Source organism: Syzygium oleosum, unplaced genomic scaffold, assembly GCF_021117445.2.
Source record: "Syzygium oleosum isolate NSW1041296 unplaced genomic scaffold, Sole_v2.1 Sole_v2.29, whole genome shotgun sequence".
Taxonomy (NCBI): domain Eukaryota; kingdom Viridiplantae; phylum Streptophyta; class Magnoliopsida; order Myrtales; family Myrtaceae; genus Syzygium; species Syzygium oleosum.
Window position 1 is genome coordinate 3,659,858 of NW_026607513.1, and position 15,242 is coordinate 3,675,099.

At 40.3% G+C, this 15,242-nt stretch overlaps 3 pseudogenes; all 3 read right to left on the reverse strand.

Moving 5' to 3' along the window:
- Positions 1 to 513: 513 nt before the first annotated feature.
- Positions 514 to 2,281, reverse strand: LOC115666620 (uncharacterized; annotated as a pseudogene).
- A 1,796-nt stretch (positions 2,282 to 4,077) lies between these two features.
- Positions 4,078 to 5,511, reverse strand: LOC115665420 (disease resistance protein Roq1-like; annotated as a pseudogene).
- A 3,073-nt stretch (positions 5,512 to 8,584) lies between these two features.
- Positions 8,585 to 14,901, reverse strand: LOC115693994 (uncharacterized; annotated as a pseudogene).
- Between the last annotated feature and the right edge of the window lie 341 nt (positions 14,902 to 15,242).

Below are 15,242 nucleotides of genomic sequence, written 5' to 3' on the forward strand. Positions count from 1 at the left end.
ACTTTGAGTGAAATTTAAATATTTTGAGATGCCCAAAAAAAATCAAAAAATCAAAAAATTTAAATTTCACTCAAAGTGGGTAACCACAGGTATTCTAAGCCATTCTGCAAAGTTTTGAAATTTTTTATTTTTTATTTTTAAAAAAATTCAACAAATTTCCTAATTTTCCGAAATCTGACTTTTTTATTTTCTGGAAATTTTTGTGAATTTTTCTGAAATTTTTCAATTTTTATGGATTTTCTGAAATTTTTTTAGATTTTTATGAATTTTCCAAATTTTCTAATTTTTTGTATTCCATTTCTAAAAGAATAGATTTATGTTCCGGAAAATAGAAATTTGTATTGTTATCAAACGGATTTCTGTTTCAGAAATAAAAAATTTTTATCGTTATCAAATGGGTTTCTTTTATCAGAAACTCGTCCTGAAAACAGAAATAGAAAAATCAATTTTTGGTCAGAAATTTTATCATTCGCGCCCTAAAGTGAGTTGTTACTGAGTCCGGGATTGAGTCAATCAATATTCAGTGGATGAGGATGGGGGATCATGCGTTTGGGTATTCTTCAACAACCTCGAAACCTCCTTGACAACCTATTTCACAAGCATCCCTTCATGCGTGCCAGTTGCCAAATAACATTGAAGTAAGCTTTGTGTAGTATAAGGATTTTCCAGTAATGGGATCAAATTAAGGTTCTGATGGGAATGATGTAAGTAAGTACCCATGGAGGACCCAACCTCCTTGAAAGCGTGCTCCCCCACTCATAAGTACTTTCGTCAAAGAGATCCTTATGCTGAAGCATCTTCTCACCAAAACAATCCGAGACATGTCGCACGTGCGAGGGCTCCACTTTATAGAAAATGGGCAATATCTTTTGCCCTTTTGCTCTCTTGCATTCAACCATTTGAGCTAGCTCCTCTAGGCACCAAAGAGAGGAGGCATAATTTTCAGAGATGATTGGAATCGCTATCTTGCAGTGGTCGATAGCATTCCAAATCTTATGAGCAACACCTTTACCAACGAGGGACAGATCATCACCGTCAAACACTCTAATTCCGGCAGCCACAAGGCTGATGTAGAGGTAAGCAGCAAGGTTGTATCGAGTATGGGGGTCACGAAAGGCCACGAACGCTAGGCATTTACCCTCCCTTCTTTTCTTCTCTGAAAAGTTAAGATAAACCGCTATGCAGCAAGACAAATCAAAGTGATTATGATGACATGTACCCAATGCGAATCATATGAAATTTTCAAAAGACGAAGGTAATTTTAAAAGCCACGAAATCGATCTAGGTCATAAAACACGCGAACCTTACATGCCTTCGGTTTAAAGGGAGGCAAAAGCTCTCACATGATGAACATAGGGAATACTTACGTACGATAAATGATAGGTGCTTGGCTCAAATGGAACTAGGAGACACCTGATCTTATGGGGTAATTAGACCTCAATATAGGAAAAAGAGGGAGCCATTCAATCCATGTCGTCTTCAATTCACTCGAAACCTTTGTGACCACCAATTTCACCAGCTCTCCTTCATTTCTGCCCACACACACACACACACACACATATATATATATGTGTGTGTGTGTGTGTGTGTGTGTGTAAAACGAAAGTTAGGCATACAATTTGATATTTTCCTGCCCCTAACTCTGCAATTCCGGATCAGTCATTCCCATCCAATTGCACAGGGTTTCAAATCAAATTTGTGACGGATGTTGATTCATAGATTCGTAAATAAATACAAATTACATACATACCTACCCATTAGCAATGGCGTAGGATATCCATCCTCTAATCCACGCAACATCGCCCATTTTTGCAATTCTTCCGAGCTGCACTGCCTGTCGTGTTCACTTAGAGCCTTTTTTGAAGTTACCGCGTTGGTGACGTACATCATCAACATTTACGTTATAGAACACATGAAAGACCGATTGGCCTTGCTTTCTGTGGCATTCCATAATCTCTGTGAGATCGCGGAGGCACGATTTACTCTGTGCATATTGTTCGGAGATGATGGGGATCGCAATCCTACAACTCCTGATGGCCTGGAGAAGCGCTGGGGCGATCTCCTCGCCGACCCGGAGTGCGTTGTCGTCCGTGAACACCTGGACCCCAGCAGCAACCAGACTGTTGTAGAGGAAATCGGTGAAGCCGGTGCGAGTGTCTCCGCCTCTGAAGCTCAAGAACACATCGTACTTACGAGGAACCGCTCTTGCTTTCTCCTGCAAGAATCTGAAAGCGTACGCGGCCAGAAAGGCTAGTAGTAGAACAATTGCTAAGTCATACATTTTCTTCTTAGTTCGTAACTTGGCTTTCTCTTTTCAAATCTAACCATGTCTTCTTTCAAAGCTTTCTCTCATTCAGGACTTGATGCTTTCAATATTCAAGTCATTGCATTTCTTTTCTTATTTCTTCTTCTTGACTATTTCAAAGGGTAAATATACTACTCTTCCCTAAAATTTGAGGCTTGTCATAATTTAACTTGGTTTAAATTTTCCCCGATCATTCTGTTTAAAAGAAAATAGCGATGATAAGAGCAACTTTTGAGAGCAAAAATGAATTCGCATGAGATAAGCTAACTGGACATATAGTTATCCAAAATGGATACTGCAGTCAATATTCAGTGGGTGGGGGATGGGGCGGGGGTGTGGGGTACCTCGAAACCTCCTTGACGACCTGTTTTCACAAGTACCCCTTTATGCCTGCAAGTTGTCAACAAAATTGAAGTAAGCTTTGAGTAGTGTAAAAAGTTTTTCAATAATAGAATCAAATTAAGGCTCTGGTGGGAACGCGAGTACCCATTGGCGCTTTTCTTTAATTCCCATCCTTTGGAGGATCACCTCCCGGAGAGCTCACTCCCAACGCTCGTAGTTGACTAGTTTCTTATTATTGACAATAACTCACAATATGTTTTGAAAATTGACAAAACATTCCATAATATCTATTGAGTCTGACGAAAGTATTTTCAGGTGATGAAGAAACAATACTCAGACTCTGGTTATTGCTATCTAACTATTGTGTCTGAAGTTCTATTACTTCGCGAAGATCAAATAAGCTCTGGAGTTATATGCAGACATCGGCGAGTCTTGGACTTGAATATTGTCAAAATGTTCGAATCTTCAGATTCTATACAAAGTTTGTTCAGACTTAGGGAATATTCAGACTCAAACTCAAACTATAACATCTGATCTAGAAGTCTATTCAGACTCATAATACAGCTTATATAAATATTGCAACGGCTAGTAATTTTGCTTGGATTTTTCTTTTTTGAGAACATATCGATCTGCAATCCTAAATAATGTTTTGCAACGAACTTTTTAAAAGCAAAACATCGGTGATTGTTTGACATTCGATCAGAGACTATTCTTATGAAACGAAGAACTCTACTTATGGAAACTCCGATTTGGTTGTATGGGCGACTAAATTAAATGAGAGATTCCAATCTTATTATTCAGCGGCTACTCAATCTTCTTATAGCATTCTTATCCAATGAGTTGATTGGAGAATGATCATCTGAAGATTGTCCAATGGGTAGATTGAAAGTGAAGGAGTATAAAAGGAGATTCTAGTACTAAAGAAAGTAAGGTCGTGAATCTAAAATTCCAAAGTTCAAAGAGAGCGTTTACCTTATACACTTATCTTAGTGAGCTTCAAAAGTATAATCCCAGAGAGGTGTGAATGGAGTGACTCTGAGATAGTAAGACCTATCAAGATTGGATGTTATCACTTTCTTCTATAACCTTTGATTGATTAACTAGTGAAATTTAGCCAGTAGGATGTCTGTGTAGAGAGTGGACGTAGGCTTGCAATAAATCGAACAACTATAACCTTTATGTGCAATTTTCTTTATCCCTTAACTCTCAATTATATTTAATAGTACATCGCACGCAAGTGAATCTGATTATAGCTTAGTCACATTGCAGGCTTTGTTTGAACATGATATCAATCTTGATTGTTTTAATTTCGCTTTAATTTGTCAAGTTTGGTTATAATGACCTATTCACCCCTCTAAGTGATGGTGCTAGCCACAACACTTATGCCATGCATGTATTTTTTTTAAGTGATGCAATACATCTCGCACGTCCTAGGGCTTCACTTTATAGAAGATGGGCAATATCTCTTGCTCCTTTGTTCTATTGCATTCAACCATGTAGGCTAGCTCATTGAGGCACCAATGAGAGGAGGCATAATTTTCAAAGAGAATCAGAATGGATATCTTGTTGTGGCTAATGGCATTGTGAATCTCATGAGCAATTTTTTTACCTATGAGGGACGGATCATCAATGCTAAATACTTTGATTCCAGCAGCCACAAGGTTGATATAGAGGTAAGCAACAAAGCCGCGTCGGGTATCCGGACCACGAAAAGAACAAGAACACTTCACTTCTTTTCTTCTCCAAAAAGTAAAGATACGCTGCAATGCAGAAAAGTGATGATGATAAGAGGTAGCCAATACGAATCATACGAAAAGTCGAAAAGACCAAGTTAACTTTTGAAAGCCATAAAGTTGGTCCAGGTCAGAAGCCCCACAACCATACATGCAGTCTCTATGTGAAAGTTGAAGGGAGGCCAAACTCTTACATGATGATCGCAGCGAATACTTATGGATGGTAGGCACTTGGCTCAAATGGAATTGGGAGAAACCTGATTTTTTGTGGTAATTAGACATCATTATGGGAAACATGGGGAGCTGCTCGATCCACACCGTCCTCAATTCACTTGAAACCTTTGCGACCACCATATTCAGCAGCTCTCCTTCATTCCTGCCTACATATGAATGTGTAAAACCAAAGTTAGGTGTACAGTTTAATTCCTTCCTTCCCCTAACTCCGAGATTCCGGATCGGTCATTCCCATCCAAGTGCACAGGGGCTCGGATTCAGATTGGTTGATTCCTGAATACGTACGTACGCACATGCATACCCATTAGCAATCGTCTGTGATATCCATCCTCTAATCCTCACCACAGAAGTCAGCGCACACTCCCACTTTAGCACTTCTTCTGAGCTGCACTGCCTTTCATGTTTACATAGATCCTTTCTAAAGTTAAAGTATATCACCAACATTCACCTTATAGAATACAGGAAAGACTGATTTGCAATGCTTTGTGTGACAATCCATAATCTCGGTAAGCTCGGGGAGGCACAATGTACTCTCCGCATACCCAATAGAGATGATGGGGATCGCAATCCTAGAACTCCTTATTGCCCGGAGAAGCTCCAGGTCTACATTCTTGCTGACCCGGAGCGTAGGGTCGTCCCTGAAAATGTGGATACCTGCATCTACCAGCCTGTTGTGGAGGAAATCAGTGAAACCGGTGCGAGTGTCTTCATCTTTGAAGCTCAAGAACACGTCGTTGTTTTGAGGGATTATCCTCAATTGCGGTAACACCTCAAACAACAAGTCTTATCTTATCCTCAATTCCGGTAACACCTATTTTTTCATGATTAAATTTTTCTTCTATTATTTGCTCTTTTGCCATGTACTTACAAATCAAATGAAGGATTCTCATTTTCCATCGTCCATACTCATTTTGTGTGCATGTCACTATTTGCCACGCGGTCCGTGCCATAACATTTTGCTGGCCTTATTGTTGTCCTATAAAATTTTTCCTCAAGCTATTTAAGTTGCATTCCATTGTCGGCGAAAGCCCAAACCTCACTTCTGCTTTGTCTCCATCCGAGATTATTGTGCTCGGCCCAAGAACTAAAGATGTACAAAGCTCATGAAATTTGAGATCCCCCTGCGAGTCCAGTTCTGTGAAAGCAACGCAGTGTCGTTGTTATGTATAAATATCTTAAGGATCTCTATTTCGTCTTAAGCAATGTGGATTCAAGTTCGGTAAGAGCACACACTGAGGTGGAATTTGAAGACTGTAAACTTAGAATAGAGGACGCAAAGCAGGCCACAGTTGCTGCGATAGACGAGTGAATTGTACCTGGTGGTGCTGCAGCTTATGTACATCTTTCTGATCCACCTCGGTGGGTGGTTTGCATAGAATTAATCAAGTCAAAAGATTCGAAAATCCTGTGTAATAGGGGAAAAACATATTCAAGCAACAAAGGAAGGACAAAAATAGATTTTGGTAGAATTATTATTCATGTATTGGTCGAGCTCCAAATACCTAAGTTTTCTGCAAACTACTTGTTGGAATTTGAATTACACTCAAAATGATGCGCACGAAGAGATGAAGAGAAGTAGAAATCATACTATTGCTATGATGCACACGTACTTTGGTCCAATGAGCATCGTCTGGCGCCTTTGCTGATTGTCAATCTTGGTGTGCAGTGATAATGGCGGCTTTGAGGATGGTTTCTTGGACATTCTAAGTTGAATGCATCGAGTCGAGGATCATCTCTATCACTTTGCTGATGTTCTGGAGGTGTCTTTGTTCTTATTGTTGGTCAATGACGGATTGCAATTGCCGGCACTCCTAGCTCCAGCAAAAGCCATTGCAACTAATGCAGGAGCAGATGGCCATACTGAAGTGGAGAAAAGCCAAACATGCGGTTAGGATATTGGTTACAATGCAATGACCCACATCATTTAACGCTTACAATGCAATGATGGGCATGACATATTCCGTGCTTCATAAATGTTGATTCCGCACCGATTCTCAGAGTCTTCTTCTCACCTGGATCTTCGAACAAGAGATTGGTCTCCTTTTAACTTCTGGTAAGTCGGCGTGAACATTTGCTTGAAGCTCGCTCTTGGAAATGATAATATTGCGATTGATAACGAAGTAGATTTACTAATTTAAATTGACTAGGAGAATGTGGCTTCTTGTGATCATTCGTCTGCTATGTTTCGTAATGATAATGCATGGAATGCTCAGATGTTGATACTTTCTGTATTTGGCAGTTTAATTCTCATAATTTGAGGACGTCTTCCCTGTCTATGCTGGATCGATTCCAGCACTTACGGTTAATTCAGGAGCAGAGATACTGAATTTAGCTAGATCATAGGAATGTCGCTTTTGGTAATGGTCGTCTTTCATGCTTGGTGTGGATTATGCACGAACAGACAGCTAAAATATTGAAACTTAGTCGTTCACTTCCAAGTATTTCCACTTTTTTATTCCCATGATGCAAATTTTGAAATTTAGAGCCAACTCTGTTAAGGTAGTACTATAAGTTGCTTGTTATATTTAAGCAAGTGTGTTCTCTTTTCTAACCCATGGCATTTATGCTTCAAAAATCTCTCTCTCTCTCTCTCTCTGCATGCCCACACGGACACGTGTTTTGAGCACTCTCTCGAGTATTTCCAGTTATACTGACTTTGTGCTGCAAGAACAGTGGTATTTTGTCTTGCTTGCTTCTGTACCCAGTATGCTTGGTTTCTGATTCATAGCATCATGACCACAATCATCGGAAGAGTTTACATTTTACTTGCTCATTGAGTTCCTTCTCCTTCTAGTACTGCATTTGTCACAACTTTTTACCTATAAAATTTTTAGCTACCTTTCCTTTGCAAAATGATTGAATTGCCCACAAGTGCCACTAAAGTTTAGCAAATGATTGGAGAACATGAATGCAGGTTGACGGAGCTGCCTTGGATGCCTTGCATGATGATGCCGAAGTTCATCTGCAAAATTTGGAACCATGGATTCAGGTCGGACATCTTTATATATCATTTTCTGTTCGGGTCCAGTACATGGAAGATAAAGATGTTTTTCTTATCGTAACTATGATAGTTTTCATATTCACTATGCCTAATGCTTTATCCATATAGTGTCTGTCATTTCTAAGAATTAGCACTTCTCTGCACTGAGTCTGTTAAGCTTGTTTACCTAATCTCTCCACTGAACCATGACACAAGGTCTTGCTACTGTGCATTGTTCTGTGAAGAGCTCGAGCTCTATCATTGATAGCTGTGGAATTGCTACTAAAACAATGTCGAAAAATCTGTTAGTTTGTTATTCGACTGTGACTTACAGATAGCTTACATGGCAATTTTTGTGAGTTGGCTCCTTCTGGACTTGATGGCATATCAAGAACAAGCTCTGCGACTTATTCTGGATCTCAGCAGTGCAGCCATTACCCTGCCAGTATGGTGCTGAGTTGGTTTTTCCTTCCATTTATCACAAATCTATTGTTGGGTTTTGTTCAATAGTGGCCTTTGCAGTCTCATCCAGAGTCTGCATGAAGTAAAAAAGTTGCAAGACTAAAAAGTAACAATTGCTCATGACATTAGACACGTGAAGTTCTCTTCAAAAAAGAGAAGGATGAGTGTGTATGGAGTAAAATGCATATGCAGACCTTCGAATCGACTCTGCAGCTCTGCGTTCTGCGGCTTTTGTAAAGCTAGTTTCATCAATAATTTGTGCATCTACAAGCCGGATAATGGTGGACAAACAAGTAAATCAGCCTGAACATCTTATTCTCAAAATAGTTCGACAGAACCTGTACACCTCATAGCTTCTCAGAGGCGGGTGTTTACAGCTTTGGTGAACATTTTCATTGAACAGGTTGCACAACACAACATCACACGCGTGACATATTTGTTAACTTCATAAGAATTCTTCGCGAGTCTTTAGAAAAGTAATGAAATGATGAACAATACATAATTAAATTGTTTGATCATCAAGGAAAATCCTCTTCTAAAACAGTAATCGTAGATGTTAAAAATGAGTTATTACTAACTCCAGGATTGAGTCAATATTCAGTAGATGGGAATGGGGGATCATGCGTTTGGGTATTCTTCAACAACCTCGAAACCTCCTTGACGACCTGTTTCACAAGTACCCCTTCATGCCTGCCAGTTGCCAAATAACATTGAAGTAAACTACGAGTAGTATGAGTTTTCAGTAATGGGATCAAATTAAGGTTCTGATGGGAATGACGGAAGTAAGTACCCATTGGCAATTTTCTCTGATATCCATCCTTTGGAAGACCCAACCTCCTTGAGAGCTTGCTCCCACCGCTCATAAGTATCTCCATCGACAAGATCCCTATGCCGAAGCATCTTCTCACCAAAACAATCTGAGACGTATCGCACATGCGAGGGCTCCACTTTATAGAAGATGGGCAATATCTTTTGCCCCTTTGTTCTCTTGCATTCAACCATTTGAGCTAGCTCCTCTAGGCACCAAGGAGAGAAGGCATAATTTTCAGAGATAATCGTAATCGATAACTTACAGTGGTCAATAGTGTTGAGTTTTTAAAGATGAAAAACAGAGGATTGAAGAAAAGAAGTATACGGATATCCAGCCAACCAGGAAAACTACAACTTTTATTTCTCAATCTTAAATTTAAAGTTGAGAACAAACTAAAAGTGAGAGAATCGTGGATGAAAATCCCAACAACATATCTAACTACTTTCTAAAGATTAGGATAACATGATTTTATTGACTGAAACAAACTAAAGAAACGTATTCAAAGAACACGTGCAGTACTGAAGCAATTTTATAACACTCCTCCTTGCTTTAGGTGCTGCAAATCCCGAGCTTCTTCCTTAGATCTTCAAATTTGCTTATAGGCAATGGCTTCGTGAAAATATCTGTCAACTGATTTTCTGACTTCCAGTAAACAAGTGCAATTTCGCCTTCTTTCTGCACTTCCCTTAGAAAGAAAAACTTGATTTTGAAATGCTTAGTCTTCCCATGAAAAACTGGATTGTGAGAAATTGCAATTGCTACCTGATTATCAACAAGAATTTCCGTGTTGTTCCACTGCTTCAGGTTCAAATCACATAAAATTTTTCTTCGCCAAATTGCCTGATTAACTGCTGTTGTGGCTGCTATGAACTCAGCTTCTGCTTTAGATTGTGCTACAACTTCCTGCTTCTTAGAACACCATGAGAAAATTCCCGAGCCAAGACTAAAACAATAACCAGAGGTACTTTTCATATCATCCACCGAACCTCCCCAATCACTATCAGAAAATCCCAACAGCTTGAAATCTTGGCTTTTCTTAAACTTCACACCAAATTTAATTGTTCCTTGAATGTATCTCACTACTCTTTTTGCTACTCTTAAGTGCATTTCAGTAGCACAATGCATAAAACGGGATAAGAGACTTACAGAAAATAAAATGTCTGGTCTTGATGCCGTGAGATACATTAGACAACCAATCAGACTTCGAAAGTAACCCTCTTCAACTCTGTCAGTCCCGTCCTCTTTGCTCAAGCTCTCCTTTTGATTCATTGGAGTGGCCATTGCCTTGCAATCCTCCATACAAAACTTCTTGAGAATTTCCTTGGCATACTTCTTTTGACAGATGAAAACTTCATCTTCCAACTGCTTAATCTCCATTCCCAGAAAGTATGTCATTAGTCCAAGGTCTGTCATTTCAAAGATCTGCATCATTTCTATTTTGAACTCTTCAACAAGCTTGGCATTACCACCTGTGATTAAGAGATCATCAACATAAAGAGAGATTATAAGCAGATCATCTCCCTTATGTTTCACATAAAGAGTAGCCTCTGACATGCTTTTTTCAAATCCGAGACTTGACAGATGCTCATCTATCTTGCTATACCATGCTCTAGGTGCTTGTTTCAAGCCGTATAGAGCCTTCTTGAGCAAGTAGACCTTCTCCTCTTCACCTTGTTCCACGAATCCCTCGGGCTGTTCAACATAGATCTCCTCCTGCAAAAAACCATTCAAGAATGCAGATTTTACATCTAGTTGAAACACCTTCCAACCCTTTTGAGCTGCAATTGCTAGTAAGAGTCTTATGGTGTCCAATCTAGCCACGGGTGCAAAGGTGTCTGAATAATCAACACCAAAAATCTGTGCATAACCCTTAACTACAAGTCTAGCCTTGTACTTGTTGATGGAACCATTTGCATTTAACTTGGTTCTGAACACCCACTTTACTCCAATAACCTTTCTATCCTTCGGTTTGTCGACAAGCTCCCAAGTCTTATTTTTTTTAATCATCGACAACTCCTCTTCCATTGCCTTCTTCCAGTTCTGGTCTTTAATAGCTTCTTCATACCCTGTAGGTTCACAAATGGCCACATTGCATCTCTGATAGATATCAGAGAGCAGTCTTGTTCCATGGATTGGTGGATCATCTTCCAACTCTTCTTGCCACTGTTCTGTTGCTCGCTCTTCTATTGTTTGGAAGGGAAGACTTGATTTCTGCTTGCTCGTGGATGTCTCTTGTGTCTGTTTCCAGTTCCACTTCTCATCTTCCTTAAAGAACACATCTGTACTGACAATTATCTTCCCTGTTTGAGGTTGATACACTTTGTAGGCCTTGGAGGATGAACTATAACCCATGAAGATGCCCGGATCTGACTTCTTGTCAAGTTTATCACGCTTGACCTGTGGAACGTGAGAGAAACACATACAACCGAACACTCTAAGGAAATTGAGTGAAGGTTTATAGCCATACCATGCCTCGAATGGAGTTTTGTCCTCTAATGCCTTGGTAGGCAATCTATTCTGCAAGAAAACCGCAGTGCTTGCTGCCTCAGCCCAGAAATTCTTTGGCAACTCCTTGTCGTGAAGCATGCATCGAGTCATTTCCATTATATATCTGTTTCTCCGCTCACTGACTCCATTCTGCTGTGGAGTGTAGGGAGCGGTGAGTTGGTGCTCAATGCCAGATTCTTCGCAAAACTTGTTAAACTGCTCTGAAGTATACTCTCTTCCATTGTCAGACCTAATGCATTGAATGTTGCTGCCACTCTACTTCTCCACCATTTTCTTGAACTTCAAGAACGTGCCAGCCACTTCTGATTTATGCTTCATGAAAAATATCCAACACATTCTACTGAAATCATCTATGAAAATAACGTAGTACCAACTACCTGAGAGTGATTGAGTTCTTTGAGGACCAGCAACATCTGTGTGGATTAGTTGCAACTTGTGAGAGGCTCTCCAAGTTGACTTAGGAAATGGTTTTCTATCTTGTTTACTGAATTGACAGGCATGACAATTCGATAAATGGTCTACAAAGACTGGTAAACCATTTGACAACTCATTTTTCTTCATCAGTAACATTCTTGAAAGGTGACAATGGCCTAGTCTCTTGTGCCAGGTCTCAGTCACATTCTCCTCCATGGAATAAGCAGCTTGCTCCTCCTTGGTTGGTTCAAAGGAGAAGCTCTTGCATCTCATTTTTGCTTTGACGATTTCCTTTCCATTTGCATCTTGTACGAGGCAAAGTTTATCTTCAAAAAACACCTTGAATCCTTTTTCAATGAGCTGACCAACACTCAACAAATTTTGGTCAATATCAGGTACAAAGAGAACATCTGAGATTGACTTTGTACCTGAATTTGTTGAGATGACAATGGTTCCCTTTCCCTTCACCGGAATATGGTTACCATTTCCTATTTTGACCTTTGTGATTGTCGTGGGCTTCAACTCTTTGAAAAGACCTCGATCGTGAGTCATGTGATTTGTACAACCACTATCTATCAGCCAACTCACATTTGATTCTCTGCTTGAGAAGCAAGTGGCTACAAACAATTGATCCTCCTCTTCTTGGTCTGCAACTTGAGCATCTGCTTCCTGCACCTGATTTTTATTCCTGCATATCATTGCCTCGTGTCCGAGCTGATTGCATTTGGAACATTTGGCGTAAGGTCTTCTCCAACATTTGAATGGAGGGTGACCTTTCTTCCCACAATGATGGCAAGGAGGGTATTTACCCTTGAAATTTCCATTTCTGCTTTTGTTGCTACTCAAAGTAGGTAGGACCGAATTTCCCTCTTGGCTTTTCTTTTTTTTTCTTCTTGTTTTTGTCAGCTTCATGATGTTTTGCAGGTAAGGCTCCTTCAATTTCACCTTCCTACCTCATAGCTCTTCTTTGTTCCTGCGCTTGTAAAGCATTCAACAGTTCTGCCAGAGTGATTTTTGACATATCCTTAGTGTTTTCTAAGGATGTAATCGTGGCCTCAAATTTTTCAGGCATCGTTACAAGGATTTTTTCAACAATCCTTGATTCTGGCAGAGAAGAGCCTAGTAGTCTGACTCGGCTTGCAATGTTAAGCAACCTGTCAGAATACTCTTTGATGGATTCAGTCTGCTTCATCTTCTGCAACTCAAAGTCACATACCAAATTCAGCACTTGCATCCCTCGGATCCTTTCATCTCCTTCGTATTCGGTCTTGAGATAATCCCATATCTCATTTGCTGACTTTAGAGACATGATACGAGTGAAGATGGTGGATGAGACTGCAGCAAACAAGCAGGCCTTTGCCTTTGATTTCTTCGTCTTCTTCTCCTTCTGCGCTTTGATCTGTGCCATGGTGGGATTGTTTGGAAGAGCAGGAATTTCATAGTCTTCTTCCACTGCTTCCCAAAGATCCAAGGCATCCAAGTATGTCTCCATGCGTACTGCCCAAATCCGATAGTTGTCTCTGTCGAACACCAGCGGAGCAATTGATGAGAAACTGGCTTCGGCTTCCATGACGCGTCAAACTCACACACAGATCCCTCAAGAAGATGGCTCTGATACCAATTTGTTGAGTTTTTAAAGATGAAAAACAGAGGATTGAAGAAAAGAAGTATACGGATATCCAACCAACCAAGAAAACTACAACTTTTATTTCGCAATCTTAAATTTAAAGTTGAGAACAAACTGAAAGTGAGAGAATCGTGGATGAAAATCCCAACAACATATCTAACTACTTCCTAAAGATTAGGATAACATGATTTTATTGACTGAAACAAACTAAAGAAACGTATTCAAAGAAAGAACACGTGCAGTACTGAAGCAATTTTATAACAAATAGCGTTGCTAATCTCATCAGCAACACCTTTGCCTATGAGGGACTGATCATCATCGTTAAACACTCTAATTCCGGCAGCCACTAGGTTGATGTAGAGGAAGCAGCGAGGCCGTATCGAGTATCAGGGCCACGAAAAGCCATGAAAACTTGGCATCTACTGTTTCTTCTTTTCTTCTCTGAAAAGTTAAGATACACTGAGATTCAGCAAAATAAACCAAAGCCATGAACAATGTGAAATTTTCAAAAGGCCAAGATAATTTGAAAAGCCGCGAAATCGATCTCGGTCATAAAACACGTGAACCTTCCTTGCCTTCCCTTAAAGGGAGGCGAAAGCTCTCACATGATGAACATAGAGAATACTTACATATGACTGGCGCTTAGCTCAAATGGAATGAGGACATACCTGACGTCAATATAGGAGAGAGGGAGCCGTTCGATCCACTTCGTCTTCAAATCACTCGAAACCTTTGCGACCACCAATTTCACCAGCTCTCCTTCATGCCTGCCCACATATATATGTGCAAAACCAAAGTTAGGCATACAGTTTGATTCCATCCTGCCCCTAACTCTGCGATTCCGGATCAGTCATTCCCATCCAAGTGCACAGGGGTTCATATTCAGATTTGTGACGGATATAGATTCATAGATTCGTAAATAATTACATACTACATACGTACCTACCCATTAGCAATGGAGAGGGATATCCATCCTCTAATCCACGCAACAGAAAACAGCGCTGTCGCCCATTTTTGCAGTTCTTCTGAGCTGCACTGTCCCTCATGTTCACTTAGAGCCTTTTTAAAGTCACCGCGTTGGTGACGTACATCAACAACATTTACCTTATAGAATACAGGGAAGACTGATTGGCCGTGATTTCTGTGGCATTCCATAATCTCGGCGAGCTCGCAGAGGCACGATTTACTCTGCGCATACTGTTCGGAGATGATGGGGATCGCAATCCTACAACTCCGGATGGCCTGGAGAAGCTCCTGGCCTATCTCCTCGCCAACCGGGAGCGCGTCATCGTCCCTGAATACATGGACTCCGGCAGTAACCAGGCTGTTGTAGAGGAAATCGGTGAAGCCGGTGCGAGTGTCTCCTCCTCTGAAACTCATAAACACATCGTAGTTGCTCGGGGCTTCTCTTGCTTTCTCCTGCAGGAATCTGAAAGCGTACACGGCCAGAAGGGCTAGTAGTAGAACAATTGCTAAGTCATACATTTTCCCTTAGTTCGTAACTTTCCTCTTTTCAGATCTAACTATGTCTTCTTTGAAAGCTTTATCTTTATGCTTTCAATATTCAAGTCATTGTTTTCGTCTACCTTGGCAGATCTAAAAAGGGCCTCACCGTCAAAGTTGACTATATTGCACACTTTTTCTTAATTCCGCTTCTTGACTATTTCAAAGGGTGAATATACTATTCTTCCCTAGAATTTGAGGCTCGTCATAAGTTGACTTGGTTTAAATTTTCCCGGAGCGTTCTGTTTAAAAGAAAACGGCGATGATAAGAGCAACTTTTGAGAGCAAAAATGAATTTGCATGAGATAAGCTAACTGGACATA